Source organism: Lissotriton helveticus, chromosome 4_1 (genome assembly GCF_964261635.1).
Source record: "Lissotriton helveticus chromosome 4_1, aLisHel1.1, whole genome shotgun sequence".
NCBI classification, from domain to species: domain Eukaryota; kingdom Metazoa; phylum Chordata; class Amphibia; order Caudata; family Salamandridae; genus Lissotriton; species Lissotriton helveticus.
The window spans coordinates 1,564,669,216-1,564,688,055 of record NC_136063.1 but is presented as its reverse complement, the minus strand read 5'-3'; the positions used below and the strand labels follow the sequence as shown (position 1 = coordinate 1,564,688,055).

Below are 18,840 nucleotides of genomic sequence, written 5' to 3'. Positions count from 1 at the left end.
CGATTTGGCAGCCTCATATCAATGCAAATTTGGATTGCCTGAAGCTCTTTGTTTGGTTTTGACCACCAGTAAAGAGACCTATGGGTCCACCTACTTTCTCTATTATGTCAATTCCTTCTAGTCTCTGGATTTCCTTCTCCAACAGTGCCTGGTGATCAAATGGCATTCTGTTGCAAAAGGATCGGATTTCTTGTTTTGTCAATGTATGTGTAGCGTTATCACTGTATCTTTAAGGCACCCCGTTTCCTTAAAGAGATGTTCAAAATCCTGCAGTACATGTTCTAAATGGCAGTCTCTGCAGTACATGTTCTAGATGGCAGTCTCTTACTTGTTCTCAAAATATATGAGCGCTAAATGCTCAACCATGCTTCAGCAAATAAGATTTCTAGTATCCTAGCGAGTTATGTATGACATGTTAGCAGGACTCTAAGTATGTACTTTAGCTTGGAAGAACCCAGCCAGTGTGATCAGTGTACCACTCCTATAGACATACAGCCTGACTTTGGTGGACTGCAACTCCAGTGGTGACCTACATTTTCCATATTGCTGTTGATCCATAACCTCACGAAGCTCCTGAATCAATTAGTGGTCACTCATCTTCATTGTATTTTTAGTTCACAGGTCAATTGGACTTGTCTCTGTGTTCGTGTATGAAATGAGGAATTTGTCTTCATTTATTTTCCCCTGGCCACTTTTATGTCATAAAGAGATGTTTGCCTCTGTCCTTCCTTCGCTCTTGGATCTGACATTTCTGACTGCATGGGCAGTTTTTGTTCTGCATGGTGTTCTCCTGCCCATCCCTCCCATAAACTGAGGTACGCAAAACTGTGATAGATGGAATTTATTATTTATTTATTACAGGATTTGTAATGCGCCTGGCTGCCTCAGCGACAAGGCGACCCAGCGCAACCAGAAACCAGACACGAGCAGGGAAACATAGCGGGCAGCAGGAATCACAGAGTAGGGAACAACCAAGTCTTCAGAGATTTGCGAAACATCAGAAGGCTAGGGGTAGCTCGAATATTTAATGGAAGGGAATTCCACAGTTTGGCCGCCAAGAGGCCGAACGAACGGCCCCCTGCCCTCCCTTTCCTAACACGGGGGACACAGACCAAACCTTGTTTAGCCGAACGCAGAGCTCGGCTAGGCAGGTATGGCTTCAATAGGCCCAAAAGCCCCACCGGGGCTTGGAGCCTCACGATTTTATTCGCAGTGCAGAGCGCCTTAAACTGTTTGCGCGCTTCGATTGGCAACCAATGCAGCTTCACAAGAACCTGGGCCACAGAGTGAGATTTTGGGAGAGCAACTAACATGCATGCGGCTGCATTCTGGACCCTCTGCAGGCGCTTGATGCTAGCTTTATTGGCACCTAAATATAAGGCATTGCCGTAATCAAGCCTCGCCAGGATGGAAGCCTGCAAGATGGTCTGGCTCACTCTGGGAGGGAAGAAACCAAACAAAGGTCTCAGTCCTCTCAGAAGCCCAAAACAGACTGCGGCTACAGCTTTAGTCTGCTTATCGAATGTTAGTCCGGTGTCGAGCCAGACACCCAGATTCTTCACCGTCTCCTTCGGCAACGGCACGGCCTTCAGATGATCAGGCCACCATTGCTCTGACCAGAGTCCCTGGTCCTTTCCAAACAATAAGATCTCGGACTTGCTGGCATTTAGTTGGAGGCAATTAGTCTTCATCCAGGCCGATATGATCGATAGGTCCTCATTAAAGTTCTCCAAATTAGTCCTGCATTTTTTAGAAAAGGCAATCACTAGCTGAGTGTCGTCAGCATGCGACACCAAGGACTGCCCCTGGCCTCTGGCCACCTCCGCAAAGGTCCCACATACAGACTGAATAAATGTGGGCTCAGGATGGAGCCTTGAGGGACTCCTCTGCCCGGAGAATGCTCATGAGAATGGAATGGTGGCACGGACACTTGGAACGACCGCTCGGCCAAAAAGGACCGAAACCATTCCAAGGCAGCATCCATAATGCCCATCGACCAGAGGCGCTGAAGGAGAATCTCATGGGACACCGTATCAAATGCTTGAATTAATCTCAAACACAGGTGATTACTCGGTCCCAATCCATTGTTATTTTGCACACCATGCTACTTCAGTTTGGACCCAGCCATCTGCAAATTAGTCTTGACCCTTCTTCAATGGGAACAGTCCAGACTGAACTGCCAGGCCAGGGCCTCCATAAACCGTAACACAAAGAGCCCTGGACCAGTTTCACCCTAGTTAGGAATAGCGTGGTTCCACTGACAGTGTGCAGAGGACCTAAGTCTGGGGATATTTGTCCCACTTAGGGTGACAAACTGAAGTACACAAAAAAGTTATGGATCGAATGCTTGAACTTCTCAGCCACTGGTAATTACCCGGGCCGTTACCCAATCACACACCATGCCATATCCGTTTGGACCTAGCCATATGCAAATCAGTCTTGACCCTCCTTAGTGGGGACAGTCTAGACCTCCCACCGCTAAGACAGACAGGAGCAGTGTGGCTAACTTTGCCACATTTGGAACAGACCTTCTCTTGCGCTGGACACTTGTCTTGGATGTGGTACCATGTCACAATAAATATAGTTGGTCTTGTGGTGCTTTTTGTTGGCAGAGTCTCCTGTGGTGGAGGGGCATTGACTGACCGTTTGATCTGGGGGATGGTTTCAGGGTCTACATTAATGTTTATCTGAGCCAGGGCTAATTCTATATTTCTTTGCTCTGCTGTTCAACAGCTCATGTGAACTGGCTACCATCAGCATTGTATTAATATTACTCCAGGCTCCCTTAAAAGGAGTCGCCTCATCACCGATGATTTACAGCCCTGTATTATGTACAAACTTCTTCCTCAGTATCATCATTAGTGCATGTGCTGCCTAACTCTTAGTTGTGCTTAAAAGCAAGTTCTAGTTTTTGCCTTAACTAGAACTATGACTTTGTTTTTGTTTTAAACACTACATTTTAACGGACATTTTCACCTAACTATAACTTCACTATAACCTTTGTTTTATTTCAGTGAATTTCTAAGGTTCTCTTAATGTAAAGTAAGATATTATTACCATACCTAACTATAACATCAGTTTAACTTGTTTTCTGTGAATTTATAGGCTGTTTTTAATTACGTAAATGAAGTACCATACCTTACTATACCGAACCTGCTGAAGACTGTGTATGGTATGCCCTGTGTGCAACCCTGTGAATGGCCAACCTAACCAGGCACAGACTTCAGCCATGTGCATGGTGGGGTTGGTTGTAGGTTGTAGCCATGCCGTGCACCCAACCCCCCCGGGTGCCCATTCCTCCATGGGCACCATATCCCCTGTTGTTACTCAACCCCTATTTTTGTGAAATGCCTCAAGGCCTCCACAATTATTTTTTTTATCCAGTATTTGGGTGTCTTTCATAGATTCACATGCCTGAATCATTCCCCGTCGTCGAGACGGGAGCCTCCGGTATATAAAAAAGTAATGTCCTAGAGACATACATAGAAAAGAATAGGCCCAAAGGTCTCACCTTAGTAGCCTATCCACGTCCTTTTGCAGGAAGGACCAAACAGAGCAGGCCCCAAGGGTCCCACCTTGGTGGCCTATCTGGGTCCTTTTGTAAAAAGGACCAAATAAAGTAAAACAGCCAATCAGCTACTACCTCCTTCTAGAACCTTCCTGCCAGGAGCCCAAGTCTCTCAGATTTTCTACCGCACGTTGTGCTAGGGAGTCTCCACCTGAGTTCTCCTCAGGAATTTCTCTTTTTTCTTCTAAAACCACTTTAATTGTTCTCTACAGTTATGTCTGATAGTCAGAAGAAGGGTCTTTTCCGGGCTTGTTCTTCCTGCAGCAAGAAAAAACTTCATATTGAGGATAAACATGAGACATGTTTATATTGCCTCTACCCTCACCACCAGGCAAAGGACTGCAAAATATGTCGGACCTTCTCCAACAAGACCCTCAAGGACCGAGAAGGTCGACTTCTGTTGTGGCTCAACAGGCTCAAGACCAAGACTGATGACTTGGTGTCCGAAGGTGAGAGTGTGTCTGGAGTGTCGCATTTTTCCTTGAAAAGGCCAAGGGTTTCTTCCCCTAGCCCCACAGACACCCCTCCTATGAAGACTTCTAAAAAGTCCTCAGAGGGCAAGCCATCCGTGTCTGGCAAGGACCTGCCTGTCCCCAGGAAGCAGCCGCTAGTCCCGGCGACGACGACAGCGTCGATGGTGCATTCAGCACAGAAAACCGTCTCGACGTCGACGACGACAGTGTCGACGACGACGGCATCATCGGCTTCCTCCTCGACGACGAGGACGACGCCTTCATCGTTGGCAAGTAGACCTACGCCGTCGACCATCCCGGTCACTCCATCGACGACGAAGATATCGTCGTCGACGACGAGACCCTCGTCGAAGGCATCGACGACGACGACACCGTCGACGAGACCAACACCGTCGACGAAGTCTACCTCGTCGACGAGGGCCATCCCGTCGACGGTGGGAACACCGTCGACGACGAGTACACCGTCGACAGGTGGGACTTTACCGTCGACGAAAATGACGTCGATGACGACGAAAAAATTGCCGTTGACGAAAATATCTACCACGACACCGTCGATTCCAGCGTCGACAGGACCCTGGAAGGAGTCTGCACTCCTATCCCACGCCATGGATGCCTTTCCACCGCAAGTGAGCCATGTCACAGTGAAAATTACCAAACGGCCTATTACGCCGCAGCAGACCTCGCCCGGTAAGATACAACAACTTCCTCCAGCCTGTCTACTACAAGGTCAGGAGTCGGACGAGGACTCCTTTACGCAGGCTACTAGTCCATCGAACCTAGTCCTGAAATGCCAAACCACAGACGAGGAGCCGGAAGAGGAGGAAGACCTTCTACAACAACCGGTCCACCCTCCATCCCAGGCACAGGTTACTCCTATGGTGTGTCTCCCCGCATCCATCGTCTCGGACCTACAATTCCTCATCAAGGATTATAAGGAAAGGTTCCCGGAGAAACACTCTGCGCCCGCACTTCCAGCAGCACAGGCGCCAGCTCCTTCATCTCGCCATAGACCCACTCCCCTGGTCATTGAAAAGACACAGGTACCAATTCAGGACGATCCCTCATCTGACGAAGAGGAGAGGGAACAGGAGGAAGGTGAAGTCGATGACGACCAGTCGGACCCGGATGCAGACCAGGACTATGTGGCACATTCTCCAGCCTCTCCGGATCCACAGACCTCGGAGTCTCCACCTGCAGACATCGATGGATTCCACAACATCATTGAGCGGGCTGCCAAGAGGTTCCATATGTCCATGGAAACTCAGGAAACTGAATGCTTCCTTTATGACTTTAAGGAGCCCACTAGGAAGACTTCAAGGTCAATCCCCATAATTGACTATATCTGGAAGCAGGGCGAAAAAATCATGCAAGCACCTGCTTCTTTACAGGTGGTGGTGCCCAGGCTTGATAAGAAATACAAGGCCACCTCCACGGCACCGGCATGCCTGACAGGTCACCCCAAACCAGATTCCGTGGTGACTCAAGCGGCGCAGAAGAACTCACGAAATCCAGCCTCGCCTCTCTCGACGCCACCTGACAAGGAGGGCAGGAAACTGGATGCCGTTGGCAAACGCTTTACTACCACTTCTGCCATGACGGTCAAAGTGGCTAATTCGATAGCCCTACTGGGCCGTTACAATCGCCAACTCTGGGCGGACATTGCACCCTATCTTTCAAATCTGCCGGAGGATGTCAGAGAGGAGGCACATTCACTTCTCTTGGAAGGACAGACCTCTGACTCAGAGCTCATCGATTGTGCCATTGATGCCGCCATGACTGGTTTCCGGCAACTGGCAGGGGCTGCAGTCCTGAGGCGACAGGGTTGGCTCAAGGCCACCACTTTCCGCCAGGAGGTGCAAACCAGGATATTAGATATGCCTTACGATGGCCAGCACCTGTTTGGGGAACAGATTGACGCGGCCCTTACCACCATTAAAAAGGACACAGATACCGCCAAGGCTCTGGGTACTTTACAGTTCCGGACCCAGTCCTTTCGTGGCAACAGGGGAAGAGGCCAACCTGCATACAAAGGTTCCTATAAGAATCGGTCTTCGTACACATATTCACAATCCAAGTCTTCCTACGGCAAGTCCAATTACCGAGGAAAGAGCCAAAGACGACCTGCTGGCAACAGACAATGACTTGTCTCCCTCGCTAGCCCCTCCACCACTACATTCTTTAAGACTTGGAGGGAAACTAAAATACTTTCATCGCAATTGGCAAACTATAACAACGGATCGGTGGGTACTCCAACTCATTCGATTTGGACATTGCCTAGAATTCACCTCTATCCCCCCAACATCACCACCGTGTCAACGATCACACAGGCACCTACGATTACTTCTTCAGGAAATAGCTTCCATGCTGCAGAAGGGAGCGATAGAGAGAGTCCCACGGGCCCACGAGAATCAGGGGTTCTACTCTCACTTCTTCCTAATCCACCAAAAAGGAAAGAAATGGCGACCAATCCTGGATCTCAGGGCACTCAACGTGTTCCTAAAGAAACAATCGTTTCGTATGGTGACTCTGCAAGAAATCCTTGGTCTTCTGGAGCAAGGGGACTACATGACGTCCTTAGACCTCCAGGACGCCTACTACCATATACCTATTCTCAAAGGGCACAGGAAGTTCCTCAGGTTTGCGGTGGCAGGACAGCACTACCAATTTCGTGTCCTTCCATTTGGCCTCAAATCGGCCCCGAGGATCTTTACCAAATGCCTATCACCAGTGGCAGCATTTCTTCGTCAGCAAGGCCACCAGGTGTTTCCATACTTGGACGACTGGTCGGTGAAGGCACCGACAGCAGCCGCCGCAGCCTCATCCTCCAGCGCCTGTCTGGATATTTTCCATCGCCTGGGACTGACCCTCAACACCGCAAAGTTGACTCTGGAACCCACCAAGGTCATCACGTTCCTTGGAGCGACTCTGGACACGGACCGTGTCAAGGCTTTCCCCTCTCAGGAGAGAAAAATCAAACTCATCTCCTTGGCCAAGGCAGTGGCTTCGCGGAAGACTCTTCCGGTCCGCACGTTCAAGTCCCTCCTTGGCATGATGTCTTCATGCATACTGCTCGTTCCACACTGCCGCCTGAAAATGCGTCCACTTCAGGAGGCACTGACAAACCAATGGACCCAAGCCACAGGTTCTTTCGAGGACCGCATACGAGTCACTCGACCCATTATCAACCATTTGCAATGGTGGACATCTCTCCACCATCTGTCAAAGGGTCTGCCGTTCCTGCTCCCAGCAGAGCCACACGTAATAACTACGGATGCGTCCTTGGAAGGCTGGGGAGCAGTCCTTCAGGAACTCCAGATCAACGGCAAATGGACAGCACAGGAAACCAAGCTCCATATAAATCTGTTGGAGTTACGAGCGGTTTTCCTAGCTCTACAGGCGTTTCTTCCACGCATTCGTCACTCCCCAGTGCTCGTCAGGACAGACAACACCACGACGATGCACTACCTGAACAAACAGGGGGGGACGCGTTCCATATCGTTATCTCGCGAATCGCAAAGAATCTGGAACTGGCTTCTGGAACATGGAATAGCGTTGAAAGCGGAGTACGTCCCGGGCAAGGACAACGTCTTGGCGGACGCACTGAGCAGGGAGAGGTCTCCTTCCCACGAATGGGAACTGGACATGGAGGTGCTGGACCGTATCTTCGAGGAGTGGGGCACCCCGAACATAGACCTCTTTGCCACCAGAGAGAACGCCAAATGCCCAAGCTTCGCAAGCAGGCATCACCACTCGGGAACCCTCGGGAATGCATTTTCCATCTCATGGCGCAACGTCTTTGCGTACGCCTTTCCGCCATTCCCATTGATACCCAGGGTTCTCAGGAAGATGAAATCGGAGCCCTGCACTCTGATCCTCATTGCTCCGTCCTGGCCGAGGCAGCACTGGTTCACGGAGCTTCACCGCCTCTCTGCCCGGCCCCCTCTTCGCCTGCAGCAGTTTCCGGCCCTGATCACGATGTCTCAAGGGCAGGTTCTCCACCCGAACCTGAGCTCTCTGAAGTTATCAGCCTGGCTCCTGAATACCGCGAATTCAGCCATCTGAACATCCCGCATGATTGCAGAGATGTCCTTGCGAAAGCTAGAGCTGTCAGCACTAACAAAACCTACTCACTAAAATGGAAGCGATTCTGTTCCTGGTGTGTGGATCATGGCTTGCACCCCTTCCATGCTACTCCACAGCAGCTGCTACCATACTTGTTACATCTTGCGCAATCAGGCCTTGCGCATACATCCATCAAAGTGCATCTAGCGGCGATTTCAAGGTTCACAAGGACGGCTACAGGCCCATCTTTGTGGGCGGACAGTCTCATCAAACAATTCCTAAAAGGTCTATTCAGGTCCTTTCCACGACCACGGCCTATTCCTCCATCGTGGCACCTCAATGTGGTTCTTCATCAACTAATGAAGCATCCCTTCGAACCCATCCATAAGGCAGAGATCAAGTTCCTCTCTTGGAAAACGGCCCTCCTCCTGGCACTCACCTCTGCCAGAAGGGTCAGTGAATTGCAGGCTCTATCCATCCAGGATCCTTTTCTTCAATTCAGAGAGGACAGAGTCATTCTGAGGACTAACCCTCGCTTCATTCCAAAAGTCCCTTCGGACTTCCATCTTAACGAACCAGTGGTGCTTAGATCGTTCTTTCCGAATCCTACCACGGCAGCCGAAAGAACTCTACATTCTCTAGATCTAAAGAGATGTCTTAAATTCTACATCGATAAGACACAACACTTTCGAAAGTCATCCCAGCTCTTTATTGCCTATAGTAGACCTAGGCTGGGCATGCCCCTGACAAAGCAGAGCATCTCAAGATGGATCTCTTCTGCGATCACCTTTTGTCACGACAAGGCCGGACGGCCTTTAGACTCACGAGTCAAAGCTCATTCGACTAGAGCCATGTCCACGTCTGCGGCGCTGTTCGCTGGAGTGCCGATATTGGACATCTGCAGAGCGGCGACATGGAAGTCCCCGCACACCTTCACCAGGCACTACTGCCTGGATACTGAGCTGATGAAGGATGCAGCAGTGGGCCGAGCAGTGCTTCGCCATCTATTCCAGTGAGGTGAGCCCTACTACATCCCTCCATCCTTTACGGGTATGCACATTCTCTTACTTTATTTATATGCCGTTGCATTTTGTGCTTTATAGTCATGTGATATGTATTATCTACATGTTCATACCTGATCTTCATACAGAATGTGCATAATGTATTGCTCGCTACTCTGATTCAGGCATGTGAATCTATGAAAGACACCCAAATACTGGATAAGAAATGCGTTACTTACCTGTAACTGCAGTTATCCAGTATTAGTGTCTTTCATAGATTCACATGCACCCTCCCGCCTCCCCTGGCAGGGCTCACCTTTCTCTCTAATGAGTTTACGCCTAACTAGCTTGGTGCGTACGAAAATCTGAGAGACTTGGGCTCCTGGCAGGAAGGTTCTAGAAGGAGGTAGTAGCTGATTGGCTGTTTTACTTTATTTGGTCCTTTTTACAAAAGGACCCAGATAGGCAACCAAGGTGGGACCCTTGGGGCCTGCTCTGTTTGGTCCTTCCTGCAAAAGGACGTGGATAGGCTACTAAGGTGAGACCTTTGGGCCTATTCTTTTCTATGTATGTCTCTAGGACATTACTTTTTTATATACCGGAGGCTCCCGTCTCGACGACGGGGAATGATTCAGGCATGTGAATCTATGAAAGACACTAATACTGGATAACTGCAGTTACAGGTAAGTAACGCATTTCTTTTGCAGCACCACAATTTTGTGGTAATTCAACAACTTTTCACATGGTCGTGTTGGGCATCGCAGTGCTGCTGAGGTACCACAGCAACGCAAAAAAAAGTTTTTAATTTGACCAGGGGATCCCTCTGGGAAACCCCACAATGCCTAGGGATGTCAGGGTAACCCACTCTGCTCCCTTATGCCTTAATTATTTTTTTTTGCTATGACATGGGACCGAGTCTGGCGGCAGCAACATTTCATTCAGGTTGTGGTCTGCCAATCATATCACATGTTTTGCTGACGAGGTACTCAATGGTACTTCTGCTGTGGTACCACGCCGCTATATACACATACATTTTGAACCATAGTTTGCCAAAAACTTCTGAACGTATTTACACCCAATCACAAAAAGCACACTTTAAGGATCAAACTCTAGCTTTCGGCCACATTTGGTATGATTCCGTTTAGCCATTTTGGCTTTATCGCTATTCACTTATCCCACTAAAATAGCAATGAGAAAACTTGTTTTGGGACCCCCCTTTTCTCACAGCCTTGATTAAGAGTTCACCCTGAAACTTTCCAAGAAGGACCTGAGCTAGCTTAACCTTTTTTGTGGAAAGTTTCAAGAAGATTCATAAAACGGCACTCAAATTATTAGCAAAGCAACAAAATCTATTTCCTATGGAAATCTGGTCCCAATTATAACTATATATTGGCGATATATATGTATATCATCTAACACTCCAAAGTCAGCTTGTCAAAAATTGAAAATGTTTACATAATAGGCATTAGTGCTATTTAACAATGCTGAAAAAATAACTGTATAATGATTTTCCTAATTCATCTTCCTTCCTCTACATTCTGTTTTATTATTGGTACTTTGACTGGAAGCGCACAACAAGACTTTTGCCTTATAGATATTCTTGCTATAATGACAAAAAGGCACATTGTAGCTTTGCCAATGAAATCCATGCCTTCGAGTGGATATCCTCATGGTCTCTGTTTTCTACTGCTGTTTTGGCTCATCATTTCTACACCCCAGCATTCTTAATTATGTATCAGCATCAGTGGCATTACTATTTGACACGTCACAGGAAAGAAACATTTAGGTCGGGGCTCCATGAGCTGTGAACATGTTCATAATAGAATGACGAGATTGAAATGATTGTTTACAAACATTGAGTAACAGTATATTTGTGTATCCACATGTCCTCATTGCAGTGGTCAGAAAATTAATGAAATCATGGCTGGATTATGGAAACTATAGCAACAACAAAAAAACACAAAAAAGCGATGGATTTAGGCCCAGATCTCTGTACTGGGGTGAATGTTTAACAACGTTCAGCATTCCTCCCATCATCTTTTTTGTGTTGATATAGTCGCCCTAAGTGGAATGGGTATTCCCAGACGTGGGTCCAATGCTCACTATGCAATTGGATTCAAACTGGCCTGGCTGATGAGGGGTGATACTCCAAAACCAGTCCCAGGATGCTTGTTTCCGGTCCAGGGAGGACTTTAACTGGCAGTTCAGACTGGAATGGTCCCATTGGGAGCAGGGTCAAGAGTGATTTGGGTATGGCTGAATCCAAACTGGAATGGCACACTGAACAAAGAAACAATGGATTTAGGCCCAGATCTCTGTACTGGAGTGGATGTTTGCAAATGTTCAACATTCTGTCCATCTTTTTGTGTTGTTGTGGATTGTAGAAACAGCAATTACTTGACACTTCTTAAATATGCATTGACAACTTTGTTTGCCTGTGAGGCTTCCTCTGGCCCCAGCTCTTAGGCGCAGCTCCAGTACATGAGACAAAATATCTCTTCATGCTCCAGCTCTTTGGACTCCAGACCAACAGTTTCCAGAAATTTGCCTCCATTGTCGAGATGCTAGTACCCATCCCCTGAGTTTTAGTTGGTGCTACTTCCTCACCATTAGTTCCCCTGTACTTGCCAGAAAATCAATCTCTAAGTCAGACTGGTCAGTCAACTAAGAATTGTGGTTATGTGCTTCCAATGCATATCACAACGGAAGACTACATTTGAGGCTTGTGTGCCAACTGCAGACTATCACCTAGTGTTACAGAACCATGAACTGACATTGTACACAGCATTCAAGGCTCACCTGGTTCCGATCAAGTTGCCAGTATTTTGAGTGCTATAGATTCTCCTGATTCTTGGTATTTTTAGAGCTCCAGCTCTGTTTATTTTTTCAGAACAAATTTTATTGTAGGGCTAGGTATGATTGCAAGAAATCCACAGTACTCCGAACACCGGAGGAGCTGTGAGCATAAAATCAAAATACAGATAAGAGCAATCAATATAGAGAGCAATATCAATCATTATTATTGAACAATCCTTATACCCCCCACCCCACTAAGAACTACCCCCCACCCGGGTCCCCCGCTAGCCCCGTTCACGATGTCCATCCATAGCAGGTAGATTATCCAGCTCTGTTTCTGTCTCGATAGACAAAGTTCCAGAACCTTCCACCACATGTGTGTAGTATTGTCATTGTTTCTATATAATGTTTTTTTTTTATATATTTCAGTGATCGCTTTAACAGGTCATTGTTAACGTTCCTTTTAAGTGATAGTATAATTTATTATCCGTGACAACTAGTACAGTACTCTACACTTTATTTAGAGGGCTGAACAAGCTTCTTGAGGAGGTATCCAACCAAAAAGAGAAATCCAAGGTTGATTGAGTAAAAGTAGACTGATGCTTAGTGAATTAATGATTGCTGTATAACATGTTGCTTTTCTCGCCATGGTGAATTACCACCCAATACATCACATCCTGCACACAGACTGTGGGAATTTACCAACATGACCAGTGTGGCAATGTTAATCTCAGAATGATTAATCTCAGGCTCCCATTTCTTTTTTTTTAGCTAATTATTTTGGGAGTTCCAATATAAATCTCAGAAATATTTGCTTATTATTATTGGGATCTCCAATACCCATCGCTTCCCTTTACCAAACACTTCTCCACTATCTTTAAAACCTACCTGAACCTATCCTTTTTTAAAGTTGCTTGTATTTTATGGGAAGTGCACCTGCACTTACATTTTCTTATCAGAACCCTTTTCTTTCTTAACTGTAAACCATCCCATACCCCTTCCTTAACCATTTGTATTTTTTACCCAATGGTTTTGATGCCCGGAATTAATTACTTGATGGTTTTAAAATTATTCGGTAGTTATTCGGTAATTATTCCAGTGCTTTTCGCAAAAACTGGGCAAACGGTCCCCTGTGGAACTGCTAAAAATGTATAATGCAAAATGCCAGACAGTATCTCTGTATGGGGCTTGGGTCTGGGGGCATGTGGACGTTAGTGCCCTACAAGTGGCAGAAAACTCCTTTTTAAGATTTCTTCTGATGGCACCAAGGCGAATCTCCACCTATGCATCTCATATTGAACTAGGCATACCGCACATCGAGGATCTGGCAAAAATTCAACCTTTGCTATTGTGGCGGCGTATATGGACCTCAGATAAAAATACGCTAACAAAAGGGATTCTGGCGGATTCAATGGCACTACAACTCTCGGGAAAAATAAAATGGCTCACCTACATCAGAAACTTTCTTACGGACCTAGGCCTGGAGGCGTACTACATCACACCAGAAAAGATTTCTGAGATATCCAAGAAAGAGTTGAAAGAAATGGCTTTGAATCACCTCGACGGACTAAGACTCACAAGTGAAATAGGGAAACCATCTGTCCACCACGCAATCATGGTTCATCTTGTCCCCACAATTTAGCCTTACCTAACACTTGAAATTGGCATTTTTTATCGTTTTTTACTAACCAGATTCAGACTAAACCTTTTTCATCGGTTAGTAGCCTTTCCCACCAGAAACTCATGGGAACAAACGTTAGGTCTTTGTCCATGCGATGATACTTCTGTACAGACTACCATACATACAGTATTGTTCTGTAAGTTCTATCATGTTCATCGCAAAATTTGGCTGGTACCATTGCTGAAATTGTGGAATTTAAGACAGTGTCGCCCTGCCATGCTGCGCCTTCAATTTTTGGATTCTGAAGTTACTTGTTACCACATGGTTAATTTTTTAAAATGTATTTTTAAACAGAGAAATAATCTTTGAGAAAACGGCGCATAATTCAATGAAATGTATTCAACGTAACGAAAACTGAATTACTTTCCAAGCACTTTTTTCTCTAATATTTTAAACCGTAAATTTTTTCTTGTAATACTGCTTTCTATTTGTATTTTATGACATAATGTTTACAAAATGCTTTTATGGATTTCTATCATGAAATACCGAATAAAGGAATTTACATACTATTAACAACAAACTAAGGGTATTCCGTTCCTGTCACAGCTAGTCTCAATTGACTCATACAGATCACGAAGGAACAAATAGACAAAGTGAAATTTCAAGCAGTTTGGTGTGCCTCCCTAATTTCATATTTGCTTATTCTCCCTCAATGTCTGTGCTGTGTCGCTTCCAATTTGTGATCAATTGCAACTTGGTCGATATAAAAACCTCAAACATCACTATAATAACGTATTTCTATTCTGAAAGTCCCAATTTACGAGCTTGTGTTAGGCACAATAACAAGAAAGATCAATGCTGTTATTGTTGTATTTATTTCTATATTAGGTATTCCCTTGAAATGTTAAAGTGCCACAGTTATTGTAAGGGGTAAAGCCTCTAGTTATAATGTTAACCCTATTATTTGCTTTTAAATAGGCCTCTTCTGCTACAACAAGCTCCCTACTTACCATGTCTATACTTTCAGCTGGTAGTGATAGAACGTTTATGTTTGTATTGAAGATTGATCAGTTTGTTCATCACCTCTTAGCAGACCACTTCACTGCTGTCTCTGGAGACCTTTATCCAAAATAAATCTTGCGTTACCCGTGAACAGCTGCCTCCACAAGTTCATCATTTTGGTGGCGAGTACTTTGGATCCCCAGCTGTGTCCATGAACATAAATGACACTGGTTTTCTCCAATTCTGGATTGGTGGAGGCTTCAACTAATCTGATATTTTGTGCGCCGCGATGATACAGCGAGGAGCAGCACACTGTTTATTTCCTCATCTCATGCCAGTTCCCTATACCAGTGTGTTTCTACAAATACATGTACATGTCAGAAGCAGCATTTGGCAGGAGTGACTTGAAGCACCTTGGCACTTACGTGATTTGAGTGCCTCCATTTTGAGACTGTACCACATCATCACAACTGTTTACATTGAATGAAGTATTAGCTGAAGAAAGTGTACAGTGTTTGAATAGGGCACTACACAGGCTGCGAAACATCTGGGAGGAGATAGGCATACCAGAAGATCAGCGTATGCAAAGAACAGAGGTTGTGAGGACGCACATTAAAGGACTTTTGGATCTGATGATTGTAGAAGAAGAGTCCCTAAAAGAGCGCCTTATCAAAAGCATTGATGTATGTCGTAGAGAGCTGGACGTGCTGTGCCGTGAACTCGTGCTGCCATCATTTGAAACAGATGATGATCAAACTATCCTTCAACTGGAAAAAGACTTGCGCACCAGGGTAGAAGTCCTGTTAAAACAGAAGGAGAGACAGACTGAGCTGACCACCATGAGGCAAAGATGAAGATTTGTGTTATATTTTGTGTACACCACTTTATTTCATTGATGATCAAGCTGTCCCTAGTTTGGATGATCTCGACCAATATAGACGCCACTTAGCAACAATGGCTGAAGAGAAGGATCGTCGTAGAGCAGAATTTGTAAACACAAAAAAACAAATTATTTTGTGCATGGAAGAATTGGACCACATTCCTGACTCTAGTTTTGAACATGATGTTGTATGTGACAATGTGGAGTCATTTTGCCTTTCAACAGAAAATATAGCTTCCGTTAAGCTGCTCCTGCTGCAGTTAGAGGATAGAAAAACTCAAAATGAGGCTGTTTGTTCACAACTACGCTCTAGAATCGTAGAACTTTGGAATAGGCTGCAAATACCTACTGAGAAACGTGAAGCTTTTTCGATATACATGACTGGATCCAGAGGCAAAACACTTGAAGCATTGAAAAATGAAGTGAAACTATTAGACGAACTTAAGCTGGAAAATCTGCAGCACCTTATAAATGAAATTAGAACTGAATTGATGTCCTACTGGGATAAGTGTTTCTACAATGATGAGCAGAGGAAAGCCTTTTCACCTTTGAATGACTCTTGTACAGAGGACCTACTCACTCTTCATGAGGATGAGCTCATGAGGATCAAGCACCATTATGAAGTTCACAAAGAGTTGTTTGAAGGTGTGCAACACTGGCAAGACAGCTGGCAGCGTTATTTGGAATTAGAGAAAAAATTTGAAGACCCTAGTAGATTGGCAAACCGAGGAGGTAATCTTTTAAAAGAACAAAGAGAGCATTCTGCACTTCTGAAAAAGCTCCATAAGCTGGAAGAAGAATTGAAGGTTCGCATGGATTCCTGGGAACAAGAACAGATGATGGAGTTTAAGGTTCATGGGCAGAAATTCATGTTTTTTGTGTCTGAGCAATGGCAGGCCTTTCATGCTGAAAAAGAGCGTGAGAAGCAAGAAAGGGCAATGAAGAAAAATCGCCAGAAAGAGGTCGAGATGTATTATGGGAGTGTGCCAAAAACACCATCTAAACAAAAAGTCCCACTTGCCCAGACACCTGGTAAATACCGCAAGCTGAACGGCACTTCTGTCTCTAGTAGTAGTTCCAACAGCACAACACGGTCTATCATTGGGGGAACAAGTTGCCACTCGCCAGCATCTCGTCCGCCACCTTCTGGAGGCACCTTTACATCCAGAGCTCCAATCCGAACGATGAAGCCACCGCGGGTGGGCCTAATGGAGAGTATCAAAGAGAATGTGTCAAAGTTCAATTCAACCACTGTGAGCGGTGTGTACATCCACTCGGCTGCTTCACAGCGTAACCTCAGCGTTAATTCTGTTACCAGCACCTATTCTGAGTTTGCGCGCGAACTTTCAAAGGCTTCAAAATGTGACACGCCTTCTCGAGCACTGAACTCGACCTCGACGAACATTCAGCCCTACTGATGGGAATGCAGCAGCAACAGCAGCGTTGCTGGGCTTAGAGACCATGCCGTGAAACGGTGGACCCCGTTCAGAGCATAGCTGCCAAAGCCTCCTGTATTTGTCTTCGGTGATTGGAGTGTACATAGACCATGGTTTGGAAGGTTTGCAGTCTTCTGTTCAGCAGACATTACCCAGAAGAACATGCTCGCGAGACTGGTTTTAGAAGACTCGCAAGTTTCCGTATTTTTCCCGATTCTGGACACGCGCATTGTTTGTTATAATGGAGGTGGATGTCGTAGTCCTCCAATGTCTGTAAAGCATTGTACCTTACTTCCCACAGTGCAATTCGTTTACCTGTTTGCGAAGGGACCGAAGGCGACGGTGCTCTGAAATACTCTCCTCTCTCTCCCTTTAGATTGATTCTGCTAGTAGCAGTTTCTAAAAATGAGGCACCATTTTAAAACCACCTGCCAGTGGTGAAAATACTCATTTAAAAACCTGTATAATTTTTAAACCAATCTGCAAACTGTTTACCAATCTTGCTTTTTAGCATTTTCTTCTGCTATGGTATACTGTATTTTAAGAACACCGTTAGTGTGACTAAGCGCACACATTTGCTACTATAAATCATGTTGTGTACATATTTATTTGTTTTTAATGAGCTAATAATCATGCACGAATTTGCACCTTGTGATAACACTACAACAATTCTAGAAAACGCAGTTTTATTATTTTACCATTTGCCTTTTTTTGTTGCAGCGTTTTAAATGGGATGTATTCAAGGTAAATACTTTTTGTAAAGTTGAGCTCCTTGAGACATTTTCCACTTGGTTTTGTTAGTGTTGACGTATTGCGACTTACATTGAATACCCTGTGTTCATTTGGGGTGCCTGTCCAAGGTATAATAGGATCTCTTACTTTGAGGGTATGGCAAAGGCTTGTGTAACAGGATGTGTTGAAATTATTAAAATATTAAAAGGCTAGAGTTGTTAATTATTACATTTATTATTTCTGGCTAAAAAAAATAATATATTATTCGGTAAATAATCCAAAAGGACGTCGCTGACTTGCCTTTGTTCTAGGGTCCAGGAGTCATGATTAAATTCTGATATACGTAGGAACTATGTTCCAGATTCTGATGTACAGTTTGAGAGAGCCTCTCTTCTGTTTATTCCTTAGTGCACACATTTATATCAGGTCTGAAAATGTTGTGGTATCTTTTGTTGCATTATCTTACCAGTATGGTTGGTTCTAATGCTAGGTAATGGGTGCATTACAGTGCAGTTACTGGCTTGTAAGTGATGCCACAGGTTTTGCAGATGATGTGTGCCTTGTGGGCAGCCAGTGTAGATACTTCTGAGTGGTAAAGTGGCCTTATTTCTTTAGTCCATCGATGCAGCAGTAGCCTCAAAACGATACACATTATGGAAATCAGGATGGAGTGTTGAGCCATATGTAGACCTCGGTCACTATCCAGATGGGATGACCGATGTGTGGACAGTCATTCCGACATCTGGGTAAGCAGGGCATACAAACTGCATTTACTTGTTCGCGTGGGTTGGAAGGAAAAGTTGCTCTAACTGATCTGCCGGATTGTGTGTGTGATTGAAAAGAGTTTGGTTGTGATCCTGTTCAGGTTCATTTGTAAGAACCAGTCCTAAATTTAGACTTACTCACTGCCTTTGACAAAGAGGAGGACTTGATCTTTGCAGGGCAAACACCTTGTTTAATGTACACATACTGCCTCGTTTTGTGTGTGCAGTGAGTATGAGGTGCCCTTTCCACAATTAAGCTGTTGTGGAAGCCCAAACAGAGTAGCGCCTTATTTTTAAAATCAGAATACCGTCACAGAATATTGTATCCTATAAATCAAATAATGATATGATTAATAATAACAATATATATTTTGTTAAAACCGTCTGTATCTTCTACGAAGAATCACAGTCCATTCGGAGTAAAGCTTCACCACAGACAACAAACACCTGTGAAGCCTGTTGTCATGCTCACATCACCATGCGCATCATCCATATATCTACCCTA

At 45.2% G+C, this 18,840-nt stretch overlaps 1 protein-coding gene and 1 pseudogene across 1 annotated transcript in view; both read left to right on the top strand.

Annotated features, from left to right (window-relative positions):
• PKD1L1 (polycystin 1 like 1, transient receptor potential channel interacting) overlaps positions 1–18,840 on the top strand; it is a 1,793,388-nt gene that overhangs the window by 1,533,305 nt on the left and 241,243 nt on the right. The window lies entirely within an intron of this gene.
• On the top strand, positions 13,048–16,821 carry LOC144826851 (protein regulator of cytokinesis 1 pseudogene; annotated as a pseudogene).